At 43.2% G+C, this 21,700-nt stretch overlaps 2 long non-coding RNA genes across 2 annotated transcripts; both read right to left on the minus strand.

Annotated features, from left to right (window-relative positions):
• Window positions 1-7,153: 7,153 nt before the first annotated feature.
• On the minus strand, window positions 7,154-8,691 carry LOC109197801 (uncharacterized). The gene is made up of 3 exons (XR_002058863.2): window positions 8,534-8,691; window positions 8,082-8,167; window positions 7,154-7,700 (listed from the first exon to the last, which is right to left on the minus strand). It is a non-coding gene; the product is annotated as an uncharacterized LOC109197801 (long non-coding RNA).
• A 589-nt stretch (window positions 8,692-9,280) lies between these two features.
• LOC112845744 (uncharacterized) lies at window positions 9,281-10,551 on the minus strand. Its single transcript, XR_003218612.1, has 2 exons — window positions 10,081-10,551; window positions 9,281-9,359 (listed from the first exon to the last, which is right to left on the minus strand). It is a non-coding gene; the product is annotated as an uncharacterized LOC112845744 (long non-coding RNA).
• Window positions 10,552-21,700: the final 11,149 nt, after the last annotated feature.

The following is a 21,700-nucleotide window of genomic DNA, read 5'->3' on the forward strand; positions in this document are numbered from 1 at the left end:
GCACAGTGTTATAAAAGATACAGAACACAGCCAAGACACAAATACCTACATCTGTGATTTTCTAGCTTTTGAACCAAAGAAAAAGCAATGCATAACAGAACAATCAGATCCTTTCACTATATGGGTTAAGTGTTTTTTAAATTTATTTTGTCACCAATTCTGCAGCTCTTTTTATTAGAAATGTCCAAAGAAATTAAGTCTGCTGAAAAATACAGAGAATATGATCTGTAAAAATCAACATGCTTTTTTTTCAGTTCAGTCTTACATTCACTGACTTTAAAAAATTGCAATTTTTGTCCCTTTACTTCTTGTTTGTTAAGTTGAAATGAAATGGCACAAAATCCAATTTGAATTGAGCTGGAAAGAAAAGCTGAAGAAACTGCCACTTGGATGCTATGAAGATATACTGTAACTTTAATTAAAAACATGTTAAAATTACAAATAAAAAAACATGTATAAATACTGTAGTATACTACAAACTGCCCTTTATTTTCTAAAAAACTAATGCCAGTACAAAATGATTTACTTAAAAAAAATCAACCTTCTTTTGCTTGTTTTATGGTTAACTTAACATATCGGTTTTTTAAAAGGAGATGACAAACAAACAGAGAAAAAAATATGGAAGGAGTCAAGGGTGTTATCTTTGGCTGTTGTTTTATAAAGAAAGTAATAACTCTGGAGCCAAAGTGCTGAATCTGACGCCTCTAGAAGATAAATGAGAGACATCAGGCCCAAGCTCAGAGGCCTGGCCGCCACACAGTCGTACGGAAAGCTACAGATGTTGCTGTGCACAAAAAGTGTGCAGCTGTGTATTTACTTTCATTTATGGACCTGTGAATGGGATGGAAATTATACAACTAAAATTCTGATTGGTTCCATTAATCTGTGGATAAATATATAACTAGAAATGTAACCATTTTGCATTTCAAATTTCTAACACTCTAAATCGGTTTATTAACTTTACTATGTCAAATTTGATTGGATCCTGTTTTAACTGCAAATTATTGTTGCTATAGGCATTTCCCCACTTTGGCAACTTTCTTTAGCAAATTTAATTTAATATATTTGTGAAATGTGAAGGATTACATAAGGTGGAGTCAGAAAACAGCTCAGCGAGGCCATTTATTCATGTGATGAGGGTGTTGAGGAGGTTCAGTGTCATGGTGAGCTGCAGCATTTCACATTTCATTTGCTTTATCGCTTCCTGTGCTCCGAAAAGAATTTCCACATATCCTTCTGCCTGATGTCTAAGAAGAATTTGAATGAGAATGAAATAATCTGCTGTAAAATTCAGCCAGGAGTTTACTCTTCAACGCACAACTATTTATGGAGATTTCTACAATAAAAAAATATCTCCATTATATGATATCGATGCAGGCAGTGTTTGTGTGGAGTGGCTTAGGGCTGCAATCACAGACTGGATTCATTGACATAGCCTGAAAAGTGAAAGTCTCAAACCTGCATTCTTTTTAATGGCCAGCAGGGGTGAAAATATAAGTCTACAAGCCTATTTGCAGATCTTAACCTCAGTGAACACTTTTACCAGATTCACGGCTCAGAGTATTTTTTTAATATAGTACAATCTTTATTTTCAATTGTAGTTTCATTGAGGATAAAATAGTAAAGCAGGGCCTGCCTTTGGATGTGGCTTCTTTCTTCAGCATTGAGTTTCTCAGACAGATCTCCCATGCTTTTCATAACTAGTTTCAAAAACAAAAAACATAATGCCACTGGCCACAATGCTCACTTTTATATACAATCCAATGGTCTACTTTCCAGATTAAATTATACAAATTTAGATTTTATGCAGAGTAAATAGAAAGTCAAAGATGCAAAGTGATGCAAAACGATATTTCAAATATTTTAAGAACAGGTAAAAAAAAAAAAAACCCATCATGCTTGGCAGTAAAAGCCTGTGTGCAGTACAAACTTACTGCTGCTTGTACAGACCTGCAGCTGAAAGATTTACCTTTGCTTTAATGTAGAAAACAACAACAAAAGAAGATGTCAGTTATTGGTTGTAACTGTATTGTGAAAGATACAAAAGGCAAAACTTTGGTCTGAACACTGTATTGTTGAAACATTTATTGGCATTAGTGATTTATCTAATGATTATTTGTTGTTTTTCTTCTATAAAATATTAAAAAACAAAATCCTGTCACACAGAAAGTTTAAGAAATAATGTGAAGAGTTTTGTTAATGTACTGATTAGCTGAAAAACTATTTGACTCTAATGTGTTTTATATCATTAAATAGAATGAGCAACAATACAGATGTTAATCGTTGTTGCATATATTAAAGTGATTATGAAAAAAGCCAGCAGCCAGAGTTTCATGCCTTTCACTATTATGCAGACACGATGGAGGTATGTAATGTAATGCAGATGTCACATGTGATGATTAATGTGATCAGCTAGCCAAAGAACACTGATACTGTATGCAGATGTAATCGATGACAGAAGGTATTATGTGGTGCATTCACAAGATTATGAGAAAACTTGACCTCTGACCTTGATCTTGAAGTCAAAGTAACTGTGATTTGAATTTGTGGAAAAATTTTAGTAGACACACCCACAGCATCAAGTTCGACACCATACATCAACTCATTCACAAGTTATCACATTCACAATCTCGGCACTCAAGTTTGTGAATGTGATAACTTGTGAATGTGTTGATACACACAGCATCAGTTTGAAAATTAAAGTAACTTTTAAAGTGGCTGCATGACAAAGGATGACGTGTGCCGTTCCTTTCTGGTACAATGACAGGTTTTGAGTGGCAGGAAGGATGAAGACTCCCAGTTTGTAATTTCCCTTGTTTCCACCCACTCATTGCCAAATCTTTATTTTCTCCTGCTTTCATCCATGTCATTAAAATTTGTCATCTTTAATTTTCTTGGTGTTTAAATGTTGTTTTATCTCATTTGTTCACCTTTTTCTTATTTTCTGCCTTGTCCAATCCCTGTGTTCTCATGTTATTCTCTTTGTTAATTTGTTTTCGTTTGGGTCTTTTTAAATGTTGCTTTTGTTTTGTTATAATTTTTTCCACATGCATTTAGTTCTTGTTTCCTCTTCGTATTTCTCATGTTTTGAGATTTTCTTGTTGTATTTTGTTTTTTGTTTCATGCTGTTCTTTTGTGCATTTTTTTCCTCATTGTGTTTCCCCTCACAGAACCAAAACTGATTTCTAAAGAATACAATTTAAGTATCAGCTTGAACACGAGCCTTTTATCATTTTAAGAAAACTTAACCTGTTACATTGACCTTGAGTCGTTTGAGATTACTGAAATTTAAAATCACCTGAGATTGTTAATAGATAAACACGGTATCAGTTCCTACATCACCTCATTCACAAACTTGTCTATGCCACCATTATCAGCCTTTTAGGACTGAGGGGTAAAAACTTGTTGTTATATTAAATTTAGTACGAGCAGCTTTCATGTTTAACATTTAATAAGTTGAGTTTGTATTATCATCACAATAATGAGTAGGGCATAAATGTTTTATAAACAATGTGTCCTGTTTCATTTACATTTCACTCTGTTTGCCACTTTATATGGATTAACATGGAATAACCTAATGGAAAAGGCATATTGTTTTATTTCATGTTTATTTATTTAAAAATGAAAGCAAAGATAACATGCAGAGGACTTCGTCCAATGAGGTCCAAGTCAAGGCGAAAAAGTTAAGTCCACTGGTGATGAAAGCGTCGTGAAATCTGGAGGGAACCTCCAGATTTCCACGCCTGCTGTGATGGATTCTTACAAGCGGGTGAGATGGATATCAGAGTGCAGGAGCCCAGGAAGAGATCCAAGACCTGAAACACAAGGAGAGTGGAAAGAAAGCGTTGTGAAATCTGGAGGGAACCTCCAGGTTTCCACGCCTGCTGTGATGGATTCTTACAAGCGGGTGAGATGGATATCAGAGTGCAGGAGCCCAGGAACAGATCCAAGACCTGAAACATAAGGAGAGTGGAAAGAAAGCGTTGTGAAATCTGGAGGGAACCTTCAGGTTTCCACGCCTGCTGTGATGGATGCTTACAAGCGGGTAAGATGGATATCAGAGTGCAGGAGCCCAGGAACAGATCCAAGACCTGAAACATAAGGAGAGTGGAAAGAAAGCGTTGTGAAATCTGGAGGGAACCTTCAGGTTTCCACGCCTGCTGTGATGGATGCTTACAAGCGGGTAAGATGGATATCAGAGTGCAGGAGCCCAGGAACAGATCCAAGACCTGAAACATAAGGAGAGTGGAAAGAAAGCGTTGTGAAATCTGGAGGGAACCTTCAGGTTTCCACGCCTGCTGTGATGGATGCTTACAAGCGGGTGAGATGGATATCAGAGTGCAGGAGCCCAGGAACAGATCCAAGACCTGAAACATAAGGAGAGTGGAAAGAAAGCGTTGTGAAATCTGGAGGCAACCTACAGGTTTCCACGCCTGCTGTGATGGATGCTTACAAGCGGGTGAGATGGATATCAGAGTGCAGGAGCCCAGGAACAGATCCAAGACCTGAAACATAAGGAGAGTGGAAAGAAAGCGTTGTGAAATCTGTAGGGAACCTACAGGTTTCCACGCCTGCTGTGATGGATGCTTACAAGCGGGTGAGATGGATATCAGAGTGCAGGAGCCCAGGAAGAGATCCAAGAATTGAAACACAAGGAGAGTGGAAAGAAAGCGTTGTGAAATCTGGAGGGAACCTACAGGTTTCCACGCCTGCTGTGATGGATGCTTACAAGCGGGTGAGATGGATATCAGAGTGCAGGAGCCCAGGAACAGGTCCAAGAACTGAAACATAAGGAGTTTGGAAAGAAAGCTTTGTGAAATCTGGAGGGAACCTCCAGGTTTCCACGCCTGCTGTGATGGATGCTTACAAGCGGGTGAGATGGATATCAGAGTGCAGGAGCCCAGGAACAGATCCAAGACCTGAAACACAAGGGGATTGGAAAGAAAGCGTTGTGAAATCTGGAGGGAACCTTCAGGTTTCCACGCCTGCTTTGATGGATACTTACAAGCGAGTGAGATGGATATCAGAGTGCAGGAGCCCAGGAACAGATCCAAGACCTGAAACATAAGAAGAGTGGAAAGAAAGCGTTGTGAAATCTGGAGGGAACCTTCAGGTTTCCACGCCTGCTGTGATGGATGCTTACAAGCGGGTGAGATGGATATCAGAGTGCAGGAGCCCAGGAACAGGTCCAAGACCTGAAACATAAGGAGAGTGGAAAGAAAGCGTTGTGAAATCTGGAGGGAACCTCCAGGTTTCCACGCCTGCTGTGATGGATGCTTACAAGCGGGTGAGATGGATATCAGAGTGCAGGAGCCCCGGAAGAGATCCAAGAACTGAAACACAAGGAGAGTGGAAAGAAAGCGTTGTGAAATCTGGAGGCAACCTACAGGTTTCCACGCCTGCTGTGATGGATGCTTACAAGCGGGTGAGATGGATATCAGAGTGCAGGAGCCCAGGGGCCTGTTCTTCGTACCTCGCTTACTACATCCAAGATCAAATGACACATCCAAGATCAAATCATCGCGCTAACTTTGAGCTCGCTAATCCGGTTCTCCGAACACACCTGTTGTTGACGATTAGTATAGCTGGATGAAGTAATCTGAGATCACTGGGTGGCTTAAAAGGGGCTACGCATCGATAGTAGAAACATTGATCGGCAACCCTGTGATTGGTCGGCGAAGATGTCGAAGGAGCGCGCACAGTATTTCACCGCAGCAGACCAAGAACTCTTGATTGAGGGATATCAGGAGTTTCAGAGTTTAATTAAAACGCAGGGGAACACTGCAAAGGCTGCAAAAGCAAGGAGAGAGGGCTGGCAGAAAGTTGCTGACAAATTAAACTCGTAAGTGATCCATGATATTATATTATACCACATTATATGATATTACATCATATCCTCTTTCACATTAGAGGCACAACAGGACCCACTAGAACATGGGAACAAGTAAAAGTGAAATATAAAAATATTCTACAGAATGGTAATATTTATCACTTATATTGCTTTAGTCTATGACAACAGACCCTGAAATAATCTGTTTGTTTGTTTATAACAGCAACCAAGAAAAGGGCAGAGCAAATAAAGACAGGTGTGGTCCTGCACCCCCTCGTCACACCCCTCTTTGTACTGTGACATTTATTGACATTGTGGGTTTTTTTGTGTGTAGTTTGACATAACACTCCATCACTTTTACCTGTTCCATGCAAGGGTGACTGAAGCATGCACAGTAAGTCGGGAGTAAGTATATACAGTACAGTAAGTATATATATATATATATAGAGAGAGAGAGAGAGACAGAGAGAGAGAGAGAGTGTGTTAAGTAAATAATACCCTCACGGGAGAATCGATATCTCTCTATGAGCACACCGTCGCGCCGAGCTAAAGGATCCTGTCTATCCCGCAATATACGCTAAATTCTGTAAACTCTCCTTATCAATCTTGCACCTTCCTTGCTCGCGTACAAACGGACAGGACATGGCTGCGACAGACTTCCCAAATCCACCTTCGCTTTTTTAGCCGTGGTCTCTCATCTTGATTGCACGTACACTGTAAAAAGAAAATGTTGAGAAAACTTAAAATTTCAAGGCAACATGATGCAAGAGATTTTTGAGTTTTCTCAACTTTTGCCAACTGTTGTTGACTCAACTAAGATTTACAAGTTCTGCCAACTTGGATCTTCTTGTTCACCTAATTAGGATAATCCTGGAAGTCTAACGAAGAAATTCTGGTTTCAATGCCATGTATTTCTGCCTTCACCAAACACAGATATTCTTGTTCAGTAATCATACAATTCTTACTCCAGTGAGTTGAAAATTTACCTATATAAACAAAGGAAAATGTATGTTGTTATTATACTTGAAAAAACACTTAATAAATAGATATAGAATAAAACAAAGCACAATTCAATGTTATCTAAAAGCTTATTTATTTTGTTCAACAGTCTTTTCAGTACATTTCAGAATGTCATGGGTAGTAGGGTGAATTTCTGTTAAAAAAAAAAAAAAGAAAGAAAGAAAAGAAATAACAAACAAACAAAAACGTGTTGCCAGTTTCTTTTGGGTGCTTTGAGCACCCCAGCAGAGACGTTAAAATTCCAGAGTCCAGAACCAAAAAAGAAAAGTGTCCAGCAACTTAATAATTCATGCACACACACCCTGACCGTCTTGTAAAAGCTGAACATAACTATTGCACATTAAATAGGGTAGTGCTACAAACGATTGCCTATGCACCCAGACATTGACATTTTACACAGGCTTACTATGATGAACTATGGAAGTTAAAAGTTCTTAGAAATGTTACCATCAATGAAGAGGAAACTAACACTATAACAAATCTTTTAAAATACTACAAGACAAATTTTCACCATATATTCTCAACAATACAGATTCATCTGACTAAAATTTACATTTCGAATAATGATTTATCCACTTCACCTTCATATTGTCCGACCAGGCCAAAATAAGATGGCCTGAATTGCTTCAAAGGTAAAACTCATCTGCTTTGGATAATCAATGTTGAGGGCATACAGAAGGCCAAAGAGGTGTGCCAGGGCAGTAGAGAGATCTGGAATGTTATGTAGCACAATGTCCCCTTCCAACACAACTGCATGTTCTCGCACAGACGTATCAGCATCGTCATCTTGTAGGATGGTGAGGATGGCAACTGATGCACCGTTCAACACTGGTTCCAAAATGTCAGTGTCCTGAAGAAAAGTAAAATATGAATTATTGAAAGCTAAGAAAAACTAAAGACAAAACAAATTTCTAAAGATTTTAACTTTAACCTCTATACCATGCTGGTCGTTTGACCCATGGAGGTTTTAAGAAGAAAAAGCTTATTTTCTTTTAATTAATGCCACCTTGTGAGTTTTGTACAAAAATATTTTCTGTTATGGAACAACCACTAACAATGCCCAGCTGCTGCTCAGCAGAAAAAAAGGAGTGAGAGTTATGACAACTGCAATCCCCACTATAAAATTATCTGGACTGCACTGAGAAAGTGTACATTTCCATTTTGGATAAACTCATCCTTTAAAAACATCTCATAGCAATTAGTTTTACTTGCATTACTTTTTTGTACTTACTAAGCACTTCAGGAAACCTCTGTTGCATCTTCTCTTGAGGAAAATGGGCAGGCCTCTCAGTGCCCGTTGGACACAGTGTTGGATGTCTAAAGAGTGTTCAGTGGAAAACAAGAATTTCAATTAGTGAAGTAACATGGTGTACTATACACAATGCAAAATCAGAACTCTCATAGTAATGAAAGTAAAGCACAGGTCAGACCCAGCAACACGCAAAACGTACAACCCCCCCCGCCCCAAAAAAACAACAACAACACCATGTTAACAATTTTACTTTCGTTTTACAAATTAAATAAAATACTGCCAAATAAGAACAAAGCAATGACTCATGACATTCATTTTTACTGACATGTCCACTGATGTGTTTTATTTGAAGCCAACATCTTTTTCAGTTTCTGTTAAGAGAAAAGTATACTCTCTTCTGAAAATGTCAGATAAAGGAGCACTTCACTCACCTGTTCATCAAGTTTATCCAGGAGGTCTTCCATCTCCTCACCAAGAGCTCCCTTCTTAGACCAGTACAGTTTCAGCAGGCCAGGCACAACTTTGTCAAGGGATGCATTGAAGGTCCCCAGGAGGTCTTTGCTTGTGATCCGATGAAATTTTCAGATATCTAAACAATACATTCACCAAAATATTGTCATTTATTCAGCACAGAAAATTCCTGGGTAGCTGTCTTGGACAGTCTGCACCATGTTATATGCCTGACTGTGTCATCAACAGCAAAACCTACCTACTTCAAAAATCTCTCATGAATACGTCTTTTGCACAGGAATAGAAACACCTCCCACAAAACCCAGTATCTATATGAAAATACATATTATGTTCTAAGTTGCACCAAAATCTGTGACCAATCAGATTCTGTGACCTGCCTTAGTATTCTTTCCCTAACAATCTCAGACTATAGAAGTCCTATTTCTAGCACACAAAGAAAAAAAATACATGCTAAGTCAAAATTATGAGATTGCCTTTCTGTTTCACAATTTCGATTTAGCATGGGGACTCTTTTCTTGTACTGGCAGAAATGTTCAGGGTAAGGATTTCAATATAACACTGGCAAGGCCCTTGACTGGAGTGGTAGCACAAGATAATAAAGTTGGCCAATGCATTACCCCAGCAAATACCGTACTGCTTCAATATAAGTATAAATCATGCCCAATTTGAATAATAATTAAATTATGAATAAATTAGGACAGTCTTCCCTCCTCAGAGGAAAACAGCGCAGGTCATCTCTCCTGGACCTCAGATACCATAGGCTGACACTCCACGACCTCTCTCCGCCTGAGAGAAAATGTTTGCAATAATGAAACATTTCAATATAATGTAGAAAAAAAACGAGAAAAAAAAGTTACGGATCGGACTCCCCGATCCTTACTGCGCATGTGCAAAGTCGGACGTACAGATCACGTCTACCCGTGGAATTGTACATAAAATCAATACTCCACCAACAAAAAGGCTCTCAAAACAATACAATACTTTCCACAGCTTTGAAGGATGGGTCAGGTGTATCCTTCGTGGCCCACCCTATGCCAGAATTCATAGCGCGGCCCAGCCGATTCTAGTTTCAAACAATGGCGGCAGCCACTTAGTTTTAATATTACTCTTATTACTCTTTCTGGGTCACAAAGTAAACTTTTAAGGTATTTTCAGGCGAGAATGTAGCTGTGTAAATTTCAAATATCTGCTCAGTTTATTAAGACAACACATTTTTGCAAAAATGCTTCTACGTTTTCGGAGACGTCTGTTACCACCAGCTTCGATAGCTAGCTGGGGATTCAAGGCTCGCTAGAGCAGCGAGAACAGCGAACTCCTGGCATATCATTTTCAACCCCCTGCGCGGTCCTTCGCTAGCTTAAACATGATATATAAGTCCCTTAGATGACTTAAATATGTTATTGTTTGGCTTTTTTTCAGTGCTTTACTCGTTCCACCCTCCTGGGTCCTCAGGAGGATGCAGCCTAGCGCTTGTAGAAAATCCTAATAACAGATGTCGTTAGCTTACCTGCTAGGGCAAATGGCCGGCAGCTCCCGCACCTGTCCAAAAAATGGTCAAATAATACACTCCAACTTCAGACCAGGTAAAATCCGTAATGGTCGAAAAATTTTAATTTTCATCCAATTTTGGCCACGTTTGTTCAAAGTTTCTTAGCAGGTTTTCAGTTCAGAACACATCGACAAACCACTATCACACAGTCTGCCCAGACTCGTTTGGTCTAGTTCAAACTTATTCAGACCACGACGTGTGCCAGTCACCTACGGGGTTTCCCACCGGTTCCCAACTCGACTCAAAAAATCTACTCAAAAGTTGATAATCTTTGTTATGCTCGCTAGAAAATCTTAGTTAGGACAACAATGGAAGAAATTTGTTGGGCAGACAAGCTATTTTAGGTTGTAAATGGAAAGTTTTATTTCTAAGTCAGTTTAATTTGAAAACTTTACTCAAATCAACAATTACTAGTTATCGTTTTTACAGTGTAGTAATTTACTATTACTACTCTAAAATATGAATTACATCTGACATGATCTACTACATGTAATAGAATGATTAATAGTACATTTCCCTTTTTTTCGGAAATGACCTGTATGTATCTGTATGAAATCAATGAAAGAATCAAATACATTATCTTTAGTTACATTGATAATATTTATTTATGGTAAAACAGTGGCGAAATATCGCTCTTGCTTTCATATAACTGCAGCGGACAAACCTGAGTGGCCGCGATCTAATCCTGTTTACATAAAGTAAACCTGCTCCCGAGCAGGTTTACGCTTACGGATCTGTTGCTATGACAGCAAGCCCCAGATGAGCTTCGGAGAACCGAACGATCCAAGATCACGCGAAATCGTCAACATTCAAATCCGGCTAACTTACTTAGCGAGGTACGAAGAACAGGCCCCAGGAACACATCCAAGACCTGAAACATAAGGAGAGTGGAAAGAAAGCGTTGTGAAATCTGGAGGGAACCTCCAGGTTTCCACGCCAGCTGTGATGGATGCTTACAAGCGGGTGAGATGGATATCAGAGTGCAGGAGCCCAGGAACAGATCCAAGACCTGAAACACAAGGAGATTGGAAAGAAAGCGTTGTGAAATCTGGAGGGAACCTCCAGGTTTCCACGCCGGCTGTGATGGATAATTACAAGCGGGTGAGATGGATATCAGAGTGCAGGAGCCCAGGAAGGGGTCCAAGACCTGAAACATAAGGAGATTGGAAAGAAAGCGTTGTGAAATCTGGAGGGAACCTCCAGGTTTCCACGTCAGCTGTGATGGATGCTTACAAGCGGGTGAGATGGATATCAGAGTGCAGGAGCCCAGGAAGAGATCCAAGAAGTGAAACACAAGGAGAGTGGAAACAAAGCTTTGTGAAATCTGGAGGGAACCTCCAGGTTTCCACGCCTGCTGTGATGGATGCTTAGAAGCGGGTGAGATGGATATCAGAGTGCAGGAGCCCAGGAACAGATCCAAGAACTGAAACATAAGGAGATTGGAAAGAAAGCGTTGTGAAATCTGGAGGAAACCTCCAGGTCTCCACGCCTGCTGTGATGGATGCTTACAAGCGGGTGAGATGGATATCAGAGTGTAGGAGCCCAGGAACAGGTCCAAGAACTGAAACATAAGGAGAATGGAAAGAAAGCGTTGTGAAATCTGAAGGAAACCTCCAGGTTTCCACGCCAGCTGTGATGGATGCTTACAAGCGGGTGAGATGGATATCAGAGTGCATGAGCCCAGGAACAGATCCAAGACCTGAAACAAAAGGAGATTGGAAACAAAGCTTTGTGAAATCTGGAGGGAACCTACAGGTTTCCACGCCTGCTGTGATGGATGCTTACAAGCGGGTGAGATGGATATGAGAGTGCAGGAACCCAGGAAAACATCCAAGACCTGAAACAAAAGGAGACTGGAAAGAAAGCGTTGTGAAATCTGGAGGGAACCTCCAGGTTTCCACGCCGGCTGTGATGGATAATTACAAGCGGGTGAGATGTATATCAGAGTGCAGGAGCCCAGGAAAAGGTCCAAGACCTGAAACATAAGGAGATTGGAAAGAAAGCGCTGTGAAATCTGGAGGGAACCTCCAGGTTTCCACGTCAGCTGTGATGGATGCTTACAAGCGGGTGAGATGGATATCAGAGTGCAGGAGCCCAGGAACAGATCCAAGACCTGAAACACAAGGAGATTGGAAACAAAGCTTTGTGAAATCTGGAGGGAACCTCCAGGTTTCCACGCCTGCTGTGATGGATGCTTACAAGCGGGTGAGATGGATATCAGAGTGCAGGAGCCCAGGAACAGATCCAAGACCTGAATCATAAGGAGATTGGAAAGAAAGCGTTGTGAAATCTGGAGGGAACCTCCAGGTTTCGACGCCTGCTGTGATGGATGCTTACAAGCGGGTGAGATGGATATCAGAGTGCAGGAGCCCAGGAAGAGATCCAAGAAGTGAAACACAAGGAGAGTGGAAACAAAGCTTTGTGAAATCTGGAGGGAACCTCCAGGTTTCCACGCCTGCTGTGATGGATGCTTAGAAGCGGGTGAGATGGATATCAGAGTGCAGGAGCCCAGGAACAGATCCAAGAACTGAAACATAAGGAGATTGGAAAGAAAGCGTTGTGAAATCTGGAGGAAACCTCCAGGTCTCCACGCCTGCTGTGATGGATGCTTACAAGCGGGTGAGATGGATATCAGAGTGTAGGAGCCCAGGAACAGGTCCAAGAACTGAAACATAAGGAGAATGGAAAGAAAGCGTTGTGAAATCTGAAGGAAACCTCCAGGTTTCCACGCCAGCTGTGATGGATGCTTACAAGCGGGTGAGATGGATATCAGAGTGCATGAGCCCAGGAACAGATCCAAGACCTGAAACAAAAGGAGATTGGAAAGAAAGCGTTGTGAAATCTGGAGGGAACCTCCAGGTTTCCACGCCAGCTGTGATGGATGCTTAAAAGCGGGTGAGATGGATATCAGAGTGCAGGAGCCCAGGAACAGATCCAAGACCTGAAACAAAAGGAGACTGGAAAGAAAGCTTTGTGAAATGTGGAGGGAACCTCCAGGTTTCCACGCCTGCTGTGATGGATGCTTACAAGCGGGTGAGATGGATATCAGAGTGCAGGAGCCCAGGAACAGGTCCAAGAACTGAAACATAAGGAGATTGGAAAGAAAGCGTTGTGAAATCTGAAGGAAACCTACAGGTTTCCACGCCAGCTGTGATGGATGCTTACAAGCGGGTGAGATGGATATCAGAGTGCATGAGCCCAGGAACAGATCCAATACCTGAAACAAAAGGAGATTGGAAAGAAAGCGTTGTGAAATCTGGAGGGAACCTCCAGGTTTCCACGCCTGCTGTGATGGATGCTTACAAGCGGGTGAGATGGATATCAGAGTGCAGGAGCCCAGGAACAGATCCAAGACCTGAAACAAAAGGAGACTGGAAAGAAAGCATTGTGAAATCTGGAGGGAACCTCCAGGTTTCCACGCCAGCTGTGATGGATGCTTACAAGCGGGTGAGATGGATATCAGTGTGCAGGAGCCCAGGAACAGATGCAAGACCAGAAACATAAGGAGATTGGAAAGAAAGCATTGTGAAATCTGGAGGGAACATCCAGGTTTCCTCGCCTGCTGTGATGGATACTTACAAGCGGGTTAGATGGATATCAGAGTTCAGGAGCCCAGGAACAGATCCAAGACCTGAATCATAAGGAGATTGGAAAGAAAGCGTTGTGAAATCTGGAGGGAACCTCCAGGTTTCCATGCCTGCTTTGATGGATGCTTACAAGCGGGTGAGACGGATATCAGAGTGTAGGAGCCCAGGAACAGATCAAAGACCTGAAACACAAGGAGATTGGAAAGAAAGCGTTGTGAAATCTGGAGGGAACCTCCAGGTTTCCACGCCTGCTGTGATTGATGCTTACAAGCGGGTGAGATGGATATCAGAGTGCAGGAGCCCCGGAAGAGATCCAAGAACTGAAACACAAGGAGAGTGGAAAGAAAGCGTTGTGAAATCTGGAGGGAACCTCCAGGTTTCCACGCCTGCTGTGATGGATGCTTACAAGCGGGTGAGATGGATATCAGAGTGCAGGAGCCCAGGAACAGATCCAAGACCTGAAACACAAGGAGATTGGAAACAAAGCTTTGTGAAATCTGGAGGGAACCTCCAGGTTTCCACGCCTGCTGTGATGGATGCTTACAAGCGGGTGAGATGGATATGAGAGTGCAGGAGCCCAGGAACAGATCCAAGACCTGAAACACAAGGAGAGTGGAAACAAAGCGTTGCGAAATCCGGAGGGAACCTCCAGGTTTCCACGCCTGCTGTGATGGATGCTTACAAGCGGGTGAGATGGATATCAGTGTGCAGGAGCCCAGGAACAGATCCAAGACCTGAAACACAAGGAGAGTGGAAAGAAAGTGTTGTGAAATCTGGAGGGAACCTCCAGGTTTCCACGCCTGCTGTGATGGATGCTTACAAGTGGGTGAGATGGATATCAGAGTGCAGGAGCCCAGGAACAGGTCCAAGAACTGAAACATAAGGAGATTGGAAAGAAAGCATTGTGAAATCTGGAGGGAACCTCCAGGTTTCCACGCCTGCTGTGATGGATGCTTACAAGCGGGTGAGATGGATATCAGAGTGCAGGAGCCCAGGAACAGATCCAAGACCAGAACCATAAGGAGATTGGAAAGAAAGCATTGTGAAATCTGGAGGGAACATCCAGGTTTCCTCGCCTGCTGTGATGGATACTTACAAGCGGGTTAGATGGATATCAGAGTTCAGGAGCCCAGGAACAGATCCAAGACCTGAATCATAAGAAGATTGGAAAGAAAGCGTTGTGAAATCTGGAGGGAACCTCCAGGTTTCCACGCCTGCTGTGATGGATGCTTACAAGCGGGTGAGATGGATATCAGAGTGCAGGAGCCCCGGAAGAGATCCAAGAACTGAAACACAAGGAGAGTGGAAAGAAAGCGTTGTGAAATCTGGAGGGAACCTCCAGGTTTCCACGCCTGCTGTGATGGATGCTTACAAGCGGGTGAGATGGATATCAGAGTGCAGGAGCCCAGGAACAGATCCAAGACCTGAAACACAAGGAGATTGGAAAGAAAGCGTTGTGAAATCTGGAGGGAACCTCCAGGTTTCCACGTCAGCTGTGATGGATGCTTACAAGCGGGTGAGATGGATATCAGAGTGCAGGAGCCCAGGAACAAATCCAAGACCTGAAACACAAGGAGATTGGAAACAAAGCGTTGTGAAATCTGGAGGGAACCTCCAGGTTTCCACGCCTGCTGTGATGGATGCTTACAAGCGGGTGAGATGGATATCAGAGTGCAGGAGCCCAGGAACAGATCCAAGACCAGAAACATAAGGAGATTGGAAAGAAAGCGTTGTGAAATCTGGAGGGAACCTCAAGGTTTCCACGCCTGCTGTGATGGATGCTTACAAGCGGATGAGATGGATATCAGAGTTCAGGAGCCCAGGAACAGATCCAAGACCAGAAACACAAGGAGAGTGGAAAGAAAGTGTTGTGAAATCTGGAGGGAACTTCCAGGTTTCCACGCCTGCTGTGATGGATGCTTTCAAGCAGGTGAGATGGATATCAGAGTGCAGGAGCCCAGGAACAGATCCAAGACCTGAAACACAAGGAGAGTGGAAACAAAGCTTTGTGAAATCTGGAGGGAACCTCCAAGTTTCCACGCTGGCTGTGATGGATGCTTACAAGCGGGTGAGATGGATATCAGAATGAAGGAGCCCAGGAACAGATCCAAGACCTGAAACACAAGGAGATTGGAAACAAAGCTTTGTGAAATCTGGAGGGAACCTCAAGGTTTCCACGCCTGCTGTGATGGATGCTTACAAGCGGATGAGATGGATATCAGAGTTCAGGAGCCCAGGAACAGATCCAAGACCAGAAACACAAGGAGAGTGGAAAGAAAGTGTTGTGAAATCTGGAGGGAACCTCCAGGTTTCCACGCCTGCTGTGATGGATGCTTACAAGCAGGTGAGATGGATATCAGAGTGCAGGAGCCAAGGAACAGGTCCAAGAACTGAAACATAAGGAGATTGGAAGGAAAAGCGTTGTGAAATCTGGAGGGAACCTCCAGGTTTCCACGCCTGCTGTGATAGATGCTTACAAGTGGGTGAGATGGATATCAGTGTGCAGGAGCCCAGGAACAGATCCAAGACCAGAAACATAAGGAGATTGGAAAGAAAGCGTTGTGAAATCTGGAGGGAACCTCAAGGTTTCCACGCTTGCTGGGATGGATGCTTACAAGCGGGTGTAGATGGATATCAGAGTGCAGGAGCCCAGGAACAGATCCAAGACCTGAAACACAAGGAGAGTGGAAACAAAGCTTTGTGAAATCTGGAGGGAACCTCCAAGTTTCCACGCTGGCTGTGATGGATGCTTACAAGCGGGTGAGATGGATATCAGAATGAAGGAGCCCAGGAACAGATCCAAGACCTGAAACACAAGGAGATTGGAAACAAAGCTTTGTGAAATCTGGAGGGAACCTCAAGGTTTCCACGCCTGCTGTGATGGATGCTTACAAGCGGATGAGATGGATATCAGAGTTCAGGAGCCCAGGAACAGATCCAAGACCAGAAACACAAGGAGAGTGGAAAGAAAGTGTTGTGAAATCTGGAGGGAACCTCCAGGTTTCCACGCCTGCTGTGATGGATGCTTACAAGCAGGTGAGATGGATATCAGAGTGCAGGAGCCAAGGAACAGGTCCAAGAACTGAAACATAAGGAGATTGGAAGGAAAAGCGTTGTGAAATCTGGAGGGAACCTCCAGGTTTCCACGCCTGCTGTGATAGATGCTTACAAGTGGGTGAGATGGATATCACTGTGCAGGAGCCCAGGAACAGATCCAAGACCAGAAACATAAGGAGATTGGAAAGAAAGCGTTGTGAAATCTGGAGGGAACCTCAAGGTTTCCACGCTTGCTGGGATGGATGCTTACAAGCGGGTGTAGATGGATATCAGAGTGCAGTAGCCCAGGAACACATCCAAGAACTGAAACAAAAGGAGAGTGGAAACAAAGCTTTGTGAAATCTGGAGGGAACCTCCAAGTTTCCACGCTGGCTGTGATGGATGCTTACAAACGGGTGAGATGGATATCAGAATGAAGGAGCACAGGAACAGATCCAAGACCTGAAACACAAGGAGATTGGAAACAAAGCTTTGTGAAATCTGGAGGGAACGTACAGGTTTCCACGCCTGCTGTGATGGATGCTTACAAGCGGGTGAGATGGATATCAGAGTGCAGGAGCCCAGGAACAGATCCAAGAACTGAAACATAAGGAGAGTGGAAAGAAAGCGCTGTGAAATCTGGAGGAAACCCCCAGGTTTCCACGCCTGCTGTAATGGATGCTTACAAGCGGGTGAGATGGATATCAGAGTGCAGGAGCCCAGGAACAAATCCAACACCTGAAACACAAGGAGATTGGAAACAAAGCGTTGTGAAATCTGGAGGGAACCTCCAGGTTTCCACGCCTGCTGTGATGGATGCTTACAAGCGGGTGAGATGGATATCAGAGTGCAGGAGCCCAGGAACAGATCCAAGACCTGAAACACAAGGAGATTGGAAACAAAGCTTTGTGAAATCTGGAGGGAACCTCCAGGTTTCCACGCCTGCTGTGATGGATGCTTACAAGCGGGTGAGCTGGATATCAGAGTGCAGGAGCCCAGGAACAGATCCAAGAACTGAAACATAAGGAGAGTGGAAAGAAAGCGTTGTGAAATCTGGAGGAAACCTCCAGGTTTCCACGCCTGCTGTAATGGATGCTTACAAGCGGGTGAGATTGATATCAGAGTGCAGGAGCCCAGGATCAGATCCAAGACCTGAAACACAAGGAGACTGGAAAGAAAGCGTTGTGAAATCTGGAGGGAACCTCCAGGTTTCCACGCCTGCTGTGATGGATGCTTTCAAGCGGGTGAGATGGATATCAGAGTGCAGGAGCCCAGGAACAGATCCAAGACCTGAAACATAAGGAGATTGGAAAGAAAGCGTTGTGAAATCTGGAGGGAACCTCCAGGTTTCCACGCCTGCTGTGATGGATGCTTACAAGCGGGTGAGCTGGATATCAGAGTGCAGGAGCCCAGGAACAGATCCAAGACCTGAAACACAAGGAGATTGGAAACAAAGCTTTGTGAAATCTGGAGGGAACCTCCAGGTTTCCACGCCTGCTGTGATGGATGCTTACAAGCGGGTGAGCTGGATATCAGAGTGCAGGAGCCCAGGAACAGATCCAAGAACTGAAACATAAGGAGAGTGGAAAGAAAGCGTTGTGAAATCTGGAGGAAACCTCCAGGTTTCCACGCCTGCTGTAATGGATGGTTACAAGCGGGTGAGATTGATATCAGAGTGCAGGAGCCCAGGATCAGATCCAAGACGTGAAACACAACGAGACTGGAAAGAAAGCGTTGTGAAATCTGGAGGGAACCTCCAGGTTTCCACGCCTGCTGTGATGGATGCTTACAAGCGGGTGAGATGGATATCAGAGTGCAGGAGCCCAGGAACAGATCCAAGACCTGAAACATAAGGAGATTGGAAAGAAAGCGTTGTGAAATCTGGAGGGAACCTCCAGGTTTCCACGCCTGCTGTGATGGATGCTTACAAGCGGGTGAGATGGATATCAGAGTGCAGGAGCCCAGGAACAGATCCAAGACCTGAAACACAAGGAGATTGGAAAGAAAGTGTCAGGAGTTTTCCTGTATTGCAACTCAGTTCAGAATAAAAACGCTCAGACAGGTTTATCGTGTACACGGGTGAGACTCTGGCAGACTCGCACCCTGCAGTAAAAAGAAACAGTCTTTATTCATAGAGCACATACAGGAAGAGATACAGGAAGTGATAAAATAGAGCTGTGCTGCGTGCAGGCTTCCTGTGGAGCACAGAGTGTAACTTCCCCATTTAGGAGTCTGCACAGAGTGTGACTTCCCCATTTAAGCTGAATACTGAAAGAGCAAACACATTTAGATAATGAAACGTACTTTTAAGCATAACATAATAAAAATCCCAAAATCCTAAAAAATCTCTTAACATTCCCTCCTGTTGTACATATGTATATGTACATAGCAACCACTAACAGTGTATCAGCCTACGGCCACTTGTAAACATTATTAGCCAAGACATCATAAAATAGTGGGTTTCGTGAGTATGTTATATCCAAGTGTCTATCTCATTATCACCTTCTTCATTCTGTGACAGGGTGATGCAAGCATGAATTGAAGCAGTTACCATTTTTGATACCATGTTCTTCAAACATGGTATGACACATGAAGTGAAAAGACACAATAACAGTATTATAACACCAACAAAAACAAGTCCTTTAATCAGCAGGGACTTCCAAGAGCCACTTAAAAGCCACGTAAGCCAGTCTTCTGTGTTTGTGGCATAGTCTCGTTGTTGTGCATCCCGAAGTTGTCTGAGTGTTTTCAGAGCATCAGTCATGTTCGGTGAGTGCACATTATCTGGAATGTATGTGCAACATGTGTTGTTAAAGAGGACACCTTTCTCCTTTCTCGGCGAGAATCATGTCCAATGCTACCCTGTGTTGCATTACTGCAATGCGCAGAGTGTCAAACTCCTGATCCCGTTCGTCGTTGAATTTACATGAAGCATTCAGAACCTTTTGTCTTTCAGTCCAAAGTTTAAATTCCTCTGGGATATCGGAACCCCATATGGAATCATGCTGCTTGAGGTCTGGGGTGCTTCGTCTTTTCCTTGTTGTTGACGTTGATGTTGACGTGGCGTCCATGGTTATCTTGAAAGTGTGGTCAGATATGAAAATGGGAGCGCACTGAGCGCAGATGTTGCTGCTCTTCACGGGCCCTCCAAGAGCGTGTGTCTGTACTGCTTTGCAGTTGGTGGTGTTTCCCATTGGCGTGGATCCGTTCTCTTGGCGGTAGCATAGGCTGTGGCTTAAATTCCCATTGTTTTCAAGAAAGACTGGGAATGATTTAGCCTTACTTCTGTGCTTCACTTTCAGGTCAACCCAGAACCATTCGTCACATGTGCCATTTCGTAGCCCTATCTGGAGAGGTTCCTCATGGTTGACCACGATTCCCTGGAATTGATACCCAAGGCTGGCGTAGCTTGCGGCACACTTTGCTTGAATTATGTCCATTGCCTTCGCGTACAAGGTGGCGTACTGCGTCGTTGGGGGCATATAGGAGCAAACATAGCAGTCTTTTCTGGGTGTGCTGTCATGTATATATCGATACCATGCGTTGTTCATCCATGGGTGAATGTGGTCTTGTGTCATGTCATGAAGATGTGAGTTGTCATGTGTCCATCTTGTCTGCAGGTGGTGTTGTTCATCTTCTTTCTTTCGGGTGAGTGTTAATAAACTCACCAGGAGTTCAACATTAGCCACTAGGAGGACGAGTGTCTTCACAATGACCAGACACACCTGTGACCTCTGATGAGTAGACTACTGGCAAGAAGAAGAGGGCGGGGTGTACCCGATCAGCCCTCCCTCCACCAATAGATCACCAGGAGTTAGGGGTGTCGGCGTCTAAACGTTTAGGTTGTCACTCACTTTTTTGCAGTGACTTTGATGGATCCAAGACGGTCTTTCTGCTATTTTGCAGGCAGTAGGTGGACCTTCCCACCTTGGTGAACTCCAATTTTTCCTTTGGAGTACTTTGATCAGGATCCAATCACCTGGTTTCAACCTGCAAGACACTGGAGAGATGTCACTCGGCAGTTGGTTGTTTAGAACAATCTCTTTATTTTCAAGTAATTTAGTCATCCATTCGGCTAGTGTAGTTTCTCTTATTGACTTATGTATGGGCTCACTTGTAATTGGTAGTGGAAATGGTCTACCGTGAATGATTTCAAAAGGTGTGAGTTTCTGAGAACTTTGTGTCAGTCTCATCCACATTTTTACTAGGCCTACACACTCAGGCCATGGTCTCCCTGTTTCTTCCATGCATTTTCTCAGTCTCTGTTTTATTGCCGTTAGTTCTTTCCACTAGTCCGGCACTTTGCACTTCCAACAGTGCACAGTGATGTTTGATGCTAAATCCTAGTGCTTCAGAGACCTTACTGATTACTTCATTAACAAAATGTGTCCCATTGTCTGATCTTATCAGAGTGGGGATGCCATATGTTGGAATGAAATGGTTGCACAAACATTTGCTACTGAGATGGCGTCTGCTTTTTTTACTGGATAGATTTCTGGCCATTTTGAGATCACGTCTATGATCACTAGAGCGTATTCTGAGCCTTGGCATTCATTTAGCTCAATAAAACCCATGTGGATCGTATGAAAAGGATGAGGTGGTGTGCATTATGCGCATTATGTGCATTATGTTTTGGCAAATCATGCATGTTCCGACAAATTTCCGAAATTTTATCTACCACTCCTATCCCCCTCCTGTTGACAATAATGCTGCTGATTTGTGTAGGGACTTTGGTAGTATTGGTTTGCCATTACAAGTCATCAAACCACTTTCTAGCTGTGCTCCACAGTTTAACCATTCCTTTGTTCTGTAGTTGGTGCGGCTTTTCGTTCATTCATAAGCACATCAAGTGGTATTTGCATTGAGGAGTCAGACATTAATGTGTCTATAGTTTGTTGTGCTGCTGCTTTTGCGGCTTTGATCTGCAAAGTTATTGCCTTCAGTGACCTCTGAGC

The sequence above is a fragment of the Oreochromis niloticus genome, unplaced genomic scaffold (assembly GCF_001858045.2).
Source record: "Oreochromis niloticus isolate F11D_XX unplaced genomic scaffold, O_niloticus_UMD_NMBU tig00008701_pilon, whole genome shotgun sequence".
NCBI classification, from domain to species: Eukaryota; Metazoa; Chordata; class Actinopteri; order Cichliformes; family Cichlidae; genus Oreochromis; species Oreochromis niloticus.